Source organism: Artibeus jamaicensis, unplaced genomic scaffold (genome assembly GCF_021234435.1).
Source record: "Artibeus jamaicensis isolate MK-2021 breed Jamaican fruit bat unplaced genomic scaffold, CSHL_Jam_final contig_594, whole genome shotgun sequence".
Classification (NCBI taxonomy): domain Eukaryota; kingdom Metazoa; phylum Chordata; class Mammalia; order Chiroptera; family Phyllostomidae; genus Artibeus; species Artibeus jamaicensis.
In genome coordinates, this window is record NW_026521898.1 from 48,305 (window position 1) to 60,637 (window position 12,333).

The following is a 12,333-nucleotide window of genomic DNA, read 5'->3' on the forward strand; positions in this document are numbered from 1 at the left end:
TTGGAAGCAACCTAAGTGCCCATCAGTAAATGAGTAGATAAAAAAACTATGGTACATTTACACAATGAACTACTACTCAGCAAAAAGAAAGAAGGAGCAGGACCTACCCTTTGCAACAGCATAGATGGAACTAGAGAGCATTGGTGAAAGACAAATATCATATGATCTCATCTGTAACTGGAACCTAATCAACAAAACAAACAAGCAAGCAAAATATAACCAGAGAAATTGAAATTAAGAACAAATTGACAGCAGCCAGAGGGGATAATGGGAGGAAAGGATGAAGAGTTTTAAGGAAGAACTATGAAGGACATATGGACAAAACCAAGGGTGGGTGGAAGCAGGGGAGGGAGGTGAGGATGGCTCGGGTTGTGCAGGGGAGAGGTGGGGGAAAAGGCAGACAACTGTACCTGAACAACAGTGAAATTTAAAAAATGGAAAAAAATAGATGAATAAAATAAAGTAAATTTAAAAACTGAAAAGAAACCCTAAATACAGCAGATTAGAAGAAAATACTATGAACAACTATATGCCAGCAAATTGGACAACCTGGGTTAAATGGACAAACACCTAGGAACATACAATCTTCTAAAAATAAGTCAGAAAGAATCTGAAAACCTGACTTGACCAATTAAAACAAATGAAATAGCAGCAGTAATAAAAAATCTCCAAGCAGCCCTGCCTGGTGTAGCTCAGTAGATTGAGCTCAGGCCTGTGAACTGAAGGACCAAAGTTCAATTCCCAGTCAGGGCACATGCCTGGGTTGCAGGCCAGTTTCCAGCAGGGGATACACAAGAGACAACTGAATATTGATCTTTCTCTCCCTCTCTCCTTCCCTTCCCCTCTAAAAATGAATGAATAAATAAATCTTTCAAAAAATCTCCATGCAAATAAAAGGCCTGGACTGGATAGCTTCACAAGCATATTTTACCAAATATTCAAAGAAATACTAATTCTTATCCTCCTCAAACTATTCCAACATATTCATGACAAGGGAAGACTTCCAAGCTCTTTTTATAAGACCAGTATTATCCTAATTTTAAAATCAGACAAAAGATACTACAAGGACGCAAAATTATAGGCCAATATCTCTGATGAATATCTTTAGATGTCCATTAAAATTCTCAACAAAATATTAGCATGTTGGGTCCAGCAATGCATTAAAAAGGCCATATAGTATGATCAAGTGGGACTTATTTTGGGAATGCAAGGTCTGTACAATATTTGCAAGTAAATAAATGTGATACAACACATGAACAAAGCAAAAGATAAAAATCTCATGACCATATTAACAGAGGCATAAAAGCATTTGATAAAATTTAGCATCAAATTACAATAAAAACTCTCAGCAAAGTGGAAATAGAGAGATAAGATGTCAATATAATAAAGACCATATATGAAAAACCTACAGCCAACATCAGATTCAATGGGCAAAAAATAGTTTCTTTTAAAATCAGGAACAAGACAAGATGTCCACTTCCACCACTCTTATTAGTACTGGAAGACCTAGCACTGTGATCTGACAAGAAGAAGTAAAAGGCAACCAAATTAGAGAGGAAAAATTAAAACTGTCATTATTCTCAGATGAATAGATAGACAACCCTAGTGATTCTATCAAAAACTACTAGATCCAATAAGTGAATTCAGCAAAGTAGCAAAATATGCATTAATATTCCCAAATCAGTGGCATTTTTATACAGCAGTAATGAGCTATCAGCAAGTGAAACTAAGAAAACTATCACCTTTATAATTGTAGCAAAAAATAAGTACCTGGGAATAAATTTATCCACAGAGATAAAAGACCTGTTTTTGGAAAAGTACATAATACTGTAGAAATAAACTGAGAAAGACACAAATATACCATATTCATGGATTGGAAGAATTAACATCTATATGTCCATATACCCAAAGCAATCTATAGATTAAGCACAATTCCTATTTAATCACCCATGATATATAACATAGATCTAGAACAAATATTCCAAAACAAATTATGTGGAATCAAATAAGACCCAAAATAGCCTCAGAAATCTTGAAAAGGGAGAACAAAGTTGGACATAAGGGCATACAATAAAGTCTTCAATAAATGTTCTTGGAAAAATTAGATAAGTACATGCAAAAAAATAAAACTAGACCATGAGCTTACACAATACACAAAGATAAACTCTAAATGGACAAAATACTTAAATGTAGGTCATGAAACCATAAAAATCCTAGAAGAAAACTTAGGCAGTAAAACCTCAGACATCTCCCATAGCACTATTTTTGCTGATACACCTCCTAAGGCAAAGGAAACAAAGGAAGTGAACAACAAATGGAACTATATCAAACTAAAAAGTTTTGGATAGCAAAAGAAACAATCAAAAATAATAATAAAATGGAACCCACTGTATGAGATAACATATTTGCCAATGAAAAATCTGGTAAGGGGTTAATTTCCAAAATATATAAAGTACTTATTACAACTCAAAACCATAAAGACAACAATACAATTAATAAATAGGCAAAGGACCTGAATAGCACTTCTGCAAAGGTAACATATAAAGGAACCTATGAAAAATATGCTCAATAAAACTAATCACCAGAGAGATGCAAATTAAAGCCACAATGAGATATGACCTCACAGAATGGTTATCATCAATAAATCAACAAACCACAAGTGCTCGAATGGATGTGGAGAGAAGGGAATTCAAATGTACTATTGGTGTGAATGCAGACTGCTGCAGCCAATGTGGAAAACTATGGAATTTCCTCAAAAAACTAAAAATGGAACTTCCTTTTTGTGACAGAGTGGTCATGCCAAAATGCTGGAGAAGGCAAGGGGCAGGGAGAACACCCCATGGCAGAATTGAAGTTTAGAAGAGGTTTGCCCTTCCTGCTAAAAAAGGGGCCACCAGAGAAGGGCAACTGCCCAAGGCAACCAAGCAGCTCATGACTTGGCAAAAGGGAGCTTGTATAGAGCATGCTTAGTTGGAGACTCCCCCCACTTACAGAACATGGTGGCTGGAAGAGTGGCAAAGGCAAATATAGCCAATATTGGTCCTTATTGGTTGGAAGGCTGGACACTGCTACTGGCTTCTGGAACACTGAGATTCTAGGAGAGGACTTTTTAATTTTTTTAATTAATTTTATTGATTGTGCTATTACAGTTGTCTTGAGTTTTCTCTACCCAGCACCTCTCACTTCCTCAGGCAATACCCCCACCATTGTTTATGTTCATTAGTAATACATGTAAGTTCTTTGGCTACTCTATTTCCTATACTGTACTTCACAACCGCATGGCTATTCTGTAACTACCTATTTGTACTTCTTAATCCCCTCACCTCATCACCCATTCTCTCCCACACCCCTCCTATCTGGCAACCATCAAAATGTTCTCTGTATCTATGATTTTATCTCTGTTCTTCCTGTTCACTCAGTTTGTTTTTTAGATTAAATTGTTCATAAATATGTATTTTTTGCCATTTTATTGTTCATAGTTTTGATCTTCTATTTCTTAAATAAGTCCCTTTAACGTTTCATGCAATAATAGCATGGTTTGGTAAGGATGAACCACTTTAGGTTTTTCTTGTCTGGGAAGGTCTTTATCTACCATTTGATTCTCAATGATAGTTGTGCTGGGTAGAGCAATCTTGGTTATATGTCTCTACTGTTCATGACTTGAATACATCTTACCAACCCCTTCTAGCCAGCAAAGTTTCTTTTGAGAATCAGCTAACAGTCTTATTGGAACTACACTGTAGGCAACTAACTTCTTTTCTCTTGCTACTTTTAAGGGTCTCTCTTTATCTTTAACCTTTGGCCTTTTAATTATGAGATGTTTTGGAGTAGGTCTCTTCGAATCCATAATTGGAACTCTCTGTGCTTCCTGGACTTGCATGTCTATTTTCTTCACCAAATAAGGGAAGTTTTCCTTATTTTTTCAAATAGATTTCCAATTTTTTGCTCTTTCTCTTTTCCTTCTGGCACTCCTATGATGCAAATATTTGACCTCTTAAAGTTCTCCCAGATGCCACTATCCTCAGGTTTTTGTGGGAGTTTTTTTAGATTCTTTTTCTCCTTGTTGTTCTTCATGGTTGTTTTTTTTTTTTTTGCTTTGTTATGTTCCAAATCATTGATTTGATTCTCAGCTTTATCTACTCTACTGTTGTTTCCCTGTAAATTGTTTGATTTTTCAATAAGTGGACTATTTTTCAATTAGTAAATCCTTCATTCCCTCATGGATCACTTTCATGCACCTCAACAGGTCCTCACTAAGTTCCTTGAGCATCCTTACAAACAGTATTTTGAATCCTGCATCTGATACATTGCTTATCTCCATTTCATTTAGCTCTTTTTATGCAGATTTGATCTGTTCTTTCATTTGGGCCTTGTTTCTTTATGCCTTCATTTGGGCAACATCCCTGTCTTTGTTTCTATGGATTAGTCAGAACTGCTTTCACTCCATGTCTTGCTAGTGTACCCTAATGTAGTAGGTGCCCCAAAGGGTCTAGTATCACAGCCTCTCTTATCACCCAAACTAAATACTCGAGGTGTGCCCTTTGCATGAGCTAAGTACACCCTCCTCTTATAGTTGAGCCTTGGTTGGTGTTGGCACATCAATGGGAAAGATTTACCCAGGCCAATCAGCTGCAAGGACTGGCTGTGATCATGGACCACCAACCTCTGCCCTCTGTGGAGGATCAGCTGTGCAGGGTCAGGGTGGTGGTGCTCTGAGGAAGTCTGTAGCTATCCACTGGGAGCACTAGCCCTGGGGGTTACTGGATGGTGCAGACTAAGTTCAGTCCCTACCTGTGTTGATGGTTGCCAGATAGAAGAGGAAATGGGGGAAATGGGTGAGAAAGGTGAAAAGATTAAACGTACAAATTGGTAGTTATAACATAGTCACAAAGGTATAAATTATAGCATAGAGAACATGGTCAATAATATAATAACTATGCATGACATCTGATTGTACTAGATTTATCAGTACAATATAGTTACATATACTAGATTTATCACTTCATAAGTTATATACACAAGGTTTGTTCAGAGGTATCCACCATGTAATATGAAAAAGAGACATTTATTGAAGAAGATACAAGATACATTGTACAATGACACCTCAGTCCCATTCAGAATAGGCATGTTGGGAGCTCACACAGTTCTCCCAATTGACATCAGCTGCCCTGTCATATTTTCCTGAATCTCACCAACAGTCTGAAATTGCTTCCCTTTCAAAGGTGATTTTAGTTTGGGGAAAATCCAGCGATCACATGGCACCAAATCTAGGTTGTAGGGGGCCTGAGTCACCTGGGTAATTTGATGTTTCAGAAAAAAACTGCACCCCTATGTGATGCATGAGGGGGTGAGCTGTCATGACGAAGTTGCCAATCATCAGTTTTCCATAGCTGCAGCCTTCTGAATCATAATAATACCTTCTGGAGGAATGTTCAAACTTAATGTAAAATTTTTATTTTTTAAAATTTTTTTTATTGATTATGCTGTTACAGTTGTTCTATTCCCCCCCTTCATTCCCCTCCACCCTACCCCCCCATCCTCACCATTACCCCCCTTTAGTTTATGACCATGTGTCTCAAGTTCTTTAGATTCTATATTTCCCATGCTATTCTTGCCCCCCCATCTATTTTCTATCTACTGTCTATGCTACTTATTTTCTGTACCTTCTCCCCCCTTCTCCTTCTCCCACTCCCCTATTGCTAACCCTCCTTGTGATCTTCATTTCTATGTTTCCACTCCTGATCTAGCTGTCCTTTTAGTTTGCTTTCGTTTTAGGTGTGGTTGTTAATAACTGTGAGTTTGCTGTCCTTTCACTGTTCATGTTTTTTTAACTTCTTTTTCTTAGATAAGTCCCTTTAACATTTCATATAATAAGGGCTTGGTGATGATGAACTCCTTGAATTTGATCTTATCTGAGAAGCACTTTATCTGTCCTTCCATTCTAAATGAAAGCTTTGCTGGATAGAGCAATCTTGGTTGTAGGTCTTTGGATTTCATGACTTGGAATATCTCTTTCCAGCCCCTTCTTGCCTGTAAGGTCTCTTTTGAGAAATCTGCTGACAGTCTGATGGGGACTCCTTTGTAGATGACTGTCCCCTTAGCTCTTGCTGCTTCTAGGATTCTCTCCTTCATTTTAATCTTGGCTAATGTAATGATGATGTGCCTTGGTGTGTTCCTTCTTGGGTCCAACTTCTTTGGGACTCTCTGAGCTTCCTGGATTTCCTGGAAGTCTATTTCCTTTGCCAGATTGGGGACATTCTCCTTTATTATTTGTTCAAATAAGTTTTCCACTGGTGGCTGTGCCTTTCCCCCTTCTGCTACCCCTATCATTCGGATGTTGGAGCGTTTAAAGATGTCCTGGAGGTTCCTAAGACTCTCCTCATTTTTTTGAATTCTTGCTTCTTCACTCTTTTCTGTTTGGCCATTATTTGCTTTCTTCTGGTCCACTCCATTGATTTGAGTCCCAGTTTCCTTTTCATCACTATTGGTTTCCTGTGCAATTCCATTCATTTCAATTAGTTTCGCCTTCATATATTTGTCTAATTTGTGGCTATAATCAACCAGTTCTGTGAGGATCCTGATCACCAATGTTTTAAACTGTGCATCTGAGAGTTTTGCTATTTCTTCATTGCTTAGATCTATAGGCTCTGGGGCTTTGAGATCTTCTTGCACCATTTTTGGTCTGTTTGTGCCCTTTAGTGTGAGAAGCGGTGCCTTGGACTCCCAGGTCGCTGGGTTGTGACTCTGTATGTGGGGGCGTGGTCAGAGCGGGGAAATGGCGACCCCCTCTGCTGTTACGAGCCGCTGGGTGAGGAGCAGCGCTTTAGGTGGTTCACCTGGACCGGGTCACTCAGAGTCGCTGGGTTATGATGCTGTATGTGGAGGTGGGGTCAGAGCGGGGAAATGGCGGTGCCCTCCACTGCCGCTTGCCGCGGGGACTGCCAGGCCCCAGTCCAACCGCCCACTCCCTCGCCTGTCCGCCCGTGCACAAATGCACGACCACAGTCAACACACAGCCCCGCTGCCCCGCTGTCTCCCCCGCGGTTGCTCGCCTGGTCTCTCGCTGGGTCGCTCACTAGGTCCAACCCTGTGCCTGGATTCCGCGTCTGGATTCCGTGTGCCTGAGTCCGTCTGACCGAGTCCTCCTGTGCAACCCTGCTCCACCAGCTGCTGGTTTTGCCCCTTACCGGTCAGGCTGAAGAATTTGTTGTTAACGGACTTCCGAAAAGTTCAATTTTCCATGTTCTGGCTGTGTTTTCTGTTGCTAATATTTAGTTGTCTCTAAACTTGGTTGTGTGAGAAGGCACGGCACATCCACCTATGCCTCCATCTTGGCGGAAGTCCTTAATGCAAAATTTAATGCAGATTCATTGCTCTACTCAGTTATTTTGAATGGGGTGGCCACACAGTACACATGCTTACTCAATGGTATCTACTGCCACACCGACTAGTACAGTGAAGTCATCATCGTTCACACATGCACATTCTGGTCCACTTTCCTTGGTTGCCAGATTATATCAATGTCATACAAACCGTTTTCATTATATTAACAATGGCTGGACATTTTTTGGATAGGCCTCATAAATGTCTAATCATTATGTTGTTTACCTGAAACTAATATACTATTGTATGTCAACTGTAATTGAAAAATGAAAACTTATTTTAAAAAGTAATACTGTATTGAATACTTGAATGTGGTTAAGAGGGTAGATCTTAAAAATTCTCACCACAAGAAAAAATTATAGCAACATATGGTGACAGATATTAAACTAGACACTGTGGTGGACATTTTGAATTTTTTTTCTTAAAAAATACCTCAGCCAGAGAGCAGGCCCAGAAGGAGCAACCAAATAACCCCCTCCCCTTCCCCTCTAAGAAAAAAATAAAATCCCACACTCAAAACTCAACAGCTCAATAGTAAATAAACAAAAAAATCAATTAGAAAATAGCAAAGACTTGAATAGACATTTTACCTAAAAGTATATATTGGTGACCAGTAAGTACATGAAAAATTGTTCAACATCATTAGTTATAAGAAATGTGGGATAACGTTACTGACAATTAGAGCCACTAAAATAAAAAATAGTGACGTTACTAAATGTTGACAAAGAGGCAGAGACACTGAATAACTGGGACATTTCTAGTAGTAATGTAGAATTTTGCAGCCACCTGCAGACTCACAGATGGAGATGAGGATGACAGGTGTTGGGGGTGGGGGAGGTGAGGGAGTAGAGGAATTGAGCAAAAAAGGAAGAAAGGATTCACAGACATGAAAAACAGTGTGGTAACTGCTGAAATGAGGGAGGAATAAGGGGACTAAATGGTAATGGAAAAAGCACAATAAAGATTATTTTTTAAAGAAAGAAAATAGCTTGGCAATGTCTTGTAAAACAGAACCTACACTTATCATAGGGGGCAGCAATTGCCCTCAGCATTTATGTCAAAGAAGGAAAAATATATCCACTCAAAAGTGTGCGCACAAATGTTCACAGCAGCTTTATTAGTAATAATGCATATATGAAAACAACCCAAATGTCCTTTGACTGGTGAATGGTTTGACTGTAGTATCTCCAAACAATGGAATAGTACTCAGCAATAAAAAGGAAAAAACAAACATACAATAGCTTGATCACCTGGGCTTCATAATGAAACAATCTTGGAAGACTACACTAGTGAATGATTCCATTTATAAAGATGGCAGAATTAAAGAGATGAAGAAAAATTAGTGGTTTCTAGTGAACCCAGAGTTGGGGAAGGTATGCAGCATGATTTGACTATGAGGAGGTAAAAGAAGCAGGGTGAGAGAGTTTGTGAGGGTAGGACAGTTCAGATTTTGCTTGTCATCATGAATCTATACCTTGGATGAAAATGCACAGATGTATACACACTCTCACACACACATGAGAAAAGGCAAAAACTAATGAGATCTATTTAAGGTCTTCAGTCTAGTTAATGTGAATTTCCTGGCTTTGATATCAGTAAAATTACATAAGATGTTCCTGTTGGGTGAAGATAAGAGAAAGACACAATCTCTTTGTATAATTTTTTCAACTTTCTATGGGTCTATAATTATTTCAATATAAAAAGTTTTCTTTTTTTTCTAAAAAAGTCTAGAAGCTAATAGACATATGGTGGAAACTATAAGATATAACAGAATAGTTTCAGTCAAGAACTATGTTATGAAGAAGTGGCATCTTCTCCAGGACTTCAGAGATGAGCTTATTCTTCATGTAAAACTACATCAACTCCTGCTGAAGCTGCAGATCAGTAATGCCCCCTGTGATCTTATCCAGAGCCTTTCTACTGAACATAGGATTTTTCTAACTACCAATCCTAATGTTGTTAGGAACCATGAAAAATAGACCTTGGTAATCTGAGAGAAGAGAAATGCAAGACCTGGAGATGTGTGGATGGAGATATGGCTGTGTAAGTGCACATGCATATGTTTGCACACGTATTTGCATGCAGGAGGGAATTACCAGTTACCTGTTTTCCCCCAGAGTTGGCTCCAGCTAGATTCTAGTTTTACTTGGATGGATCCAAGCTTCCAAGTGCAGTCCCTTGAGGCTGTGGAATGTTCTTTCACCTCCCTGGTCCCAAAAGGATCTGGAAATGGAATAAGAGTGGTTCCATACTAGTTCTTTTTTGACTAACAGTATAAGTGTAAACTACTGTCAAAAGGGAACATTTTTGATATGGAAAAGTGGGCATCAGAGTCACATAGAATTGGACTTGAGTTCTGGCTTTAACACTCACTAGCTGTGGGACCAAAAGCATATCACTTAACTTTTTGAGGCCAGAACTTTATAGTAATCAAAGTTATACCTCATATTTCTTTAGCACTTTCTTTGTGTCAGGAACTATGCAAAGCACTCACCCACCTCACAGATTTCTTGAACAATTGGATGAGCTTATGAATCTAAAATCTCTTGGCAGAATACTTATAGAAAGAAATAAATGGATATACTTTACATTTAAAAATATTATCCCTGTTATTATAGTAACCAGGAAGAAAAAAGAAGCACACTTCTCAAGTGGCACAAGAATCTCTAAAAATAGTACCAAATGCTGATTTTCAAATGGTGAAACAAGTCAGTCTAACTCTGATTTGTGATTTCCAGTCATTAATTGTGCTTTTCAGCGAACATGATTCTTCAAAGTTTAAGCACAAAGAATCCATGTGCTTGCTGGCACATGTCTTGAAGTTGGATTCCTTCTTAAGATATTCAAAAGAATAGTGCTCTCCTAAGTGTTAACAACTTAGAACACATAGATCCATTTCCTTTCCTCTAACTATGTGATGAAGCATCAGCCAAAGTAAACACAAAGAGTAAAGTTAGGTAAAAATGCAAGAAATATCAACAAGGTGCATATTTGAAATCAGTTAAATTCCTTAAGTAAGGGTTTGCTGAATTGTGGATTATTATGGACTAAAATGCCCAATAATCTGACTTTGATGCATAATCTCTGATAGGAGAAAGACTGACTTGGAGAATTTTGTAACAGATAGCTGTTAAATTAGTATTTTAATCCTCTTTCTTTAAGTATGTTTTATTGATGATGTTATTACAGTTGTCAAAATTTGTCCCCTTTGCCCCACTCCACGCTGTACCCACCTTCCCACTGGCAATCCCTTCCTAGTTCATGTCCATGGGTCATGCATATAAATTCTTTGTCTACTCCATTTTCTATACTGTTCTTAACTCCTCCCTGTCTATTTTGTACTTACCAATTATGCTTGTTAAGCCTTGTATTTTCCCCCATTCTCTCCATTCCCCCTTCCCACTGATAAGCCTCCATATGATCTTCATACATATGATTCTGTTCCTGTTGTAGTTGTTTGCTTAAGTTTTAGTATTTTAGATGCAGTTGGTAATAGTTGTGAATTTGTTGTCATTTTAGTGTTCATAGTTTTGATCATTTTCTTTTTTATTTATTGTTTTTTGGTTACAATTTTCCCACCTTTTTCCCCATTGTTTCACATTCTGCTCCCCACAATCAATCCCCCACATTTCTCCATGCCCAGGAGTCCTCTATTTGTGTTCCTTGACTTGACCCTTCTCCTTCTTTCCCCCATTAGCCTCCCCCTTCTTCCCCTCTGGTCACTCTCAGTTTGACCTTTATTCCCAAATCTCTGGCTCTATTTTGCTCATTTGTTTGTTTTGTTGATTAGGTTCCACTTAAAGGTGAGATCTTATGGTATTTGTCTTTCACCACCTGGCTTATTTCACTTAGCATAATGTTCTCCAGTTCCCTCCATGCTGTCACAAACGGTAAGGCCTCCTTCTTTCTTTCTGCAACATAATATTCCATCGTGTAAATGTAGCATAGTTCTTTGATCCACTAATTTATGGGTGGGCACTTAGGCTGTTTCCAGCACTTGGCTATTGTAAATTGTGCTGCTAAGCACATTGGAGTGCATAGGTTCTTTTGAATTAATGTTTGAGGATTCCTAAGGTGTAATCCCAGTAGTGGAATGATTGGTTCAAAAGGCAATTCCATTTTTAATTTTTTAAGGCGATTCCATGGTATTTTTTATAGTGGCTGCACCAATCTGCATTCCCACCAACAGTGTACTAGGGTTCCCTTTTCTCCCCAACTTCACCAGCACTTATTGTTTGTTGCTTTGTTTATGATGGCCATTCTCAATGATGTGAAGCGGTATCTCATTGTGGTTTTAATTTGCATCTCTCTGATGACTAGTGATGCTGAGCACCTTTTCATATGTCTCCGGGGCCCTCTGTGTGTCCTCCTTGGAGACATGTTTGTTTAGTTCCTTTGTCCATTTTTTAATTGGATTGCTTGTCTTCTTAGAGTGAAGTTATGTGAGTTCTTTATATATTTTAGAGACCAAAGCCTTGTCCGAAGTATCATTGGAAAATATGTTTTCCTATATGGTTGGTACCTTTTCTATTTTTTTAATGTTTTCTTTAGTCATGTAGAAGCTCTTTAGTTTAATGTAGCCCCATTTGTTTAATCTTTCCTTTATATCTATTGCCCTAGGGGATGTACTGATGAAAACATTGCTATTTGGGATATCTGAAACTTCCCTGCCTATGTTTTCCTCCAGGACTTTTATGGTGTCACTACTTATATTTAAGTATTTTATCCATCTTGACTTTATTTTTGTGTATGGTGTAAGTTGGTGATGGAATTTCATTTTTTGCACATATTTTTCCAGCTTTCCCAACACCATTTATTGAGGAGGTGATTTTTACTCTATTTTATGTTCCTACCCCCTTTGTCAAATATTAACTTACTGTATTGCCATGAGTGTGTTTCTGGGCTCTCTATTCTGTTCCATTGGTCTATGTGTCTGTTCTCATGCCATCG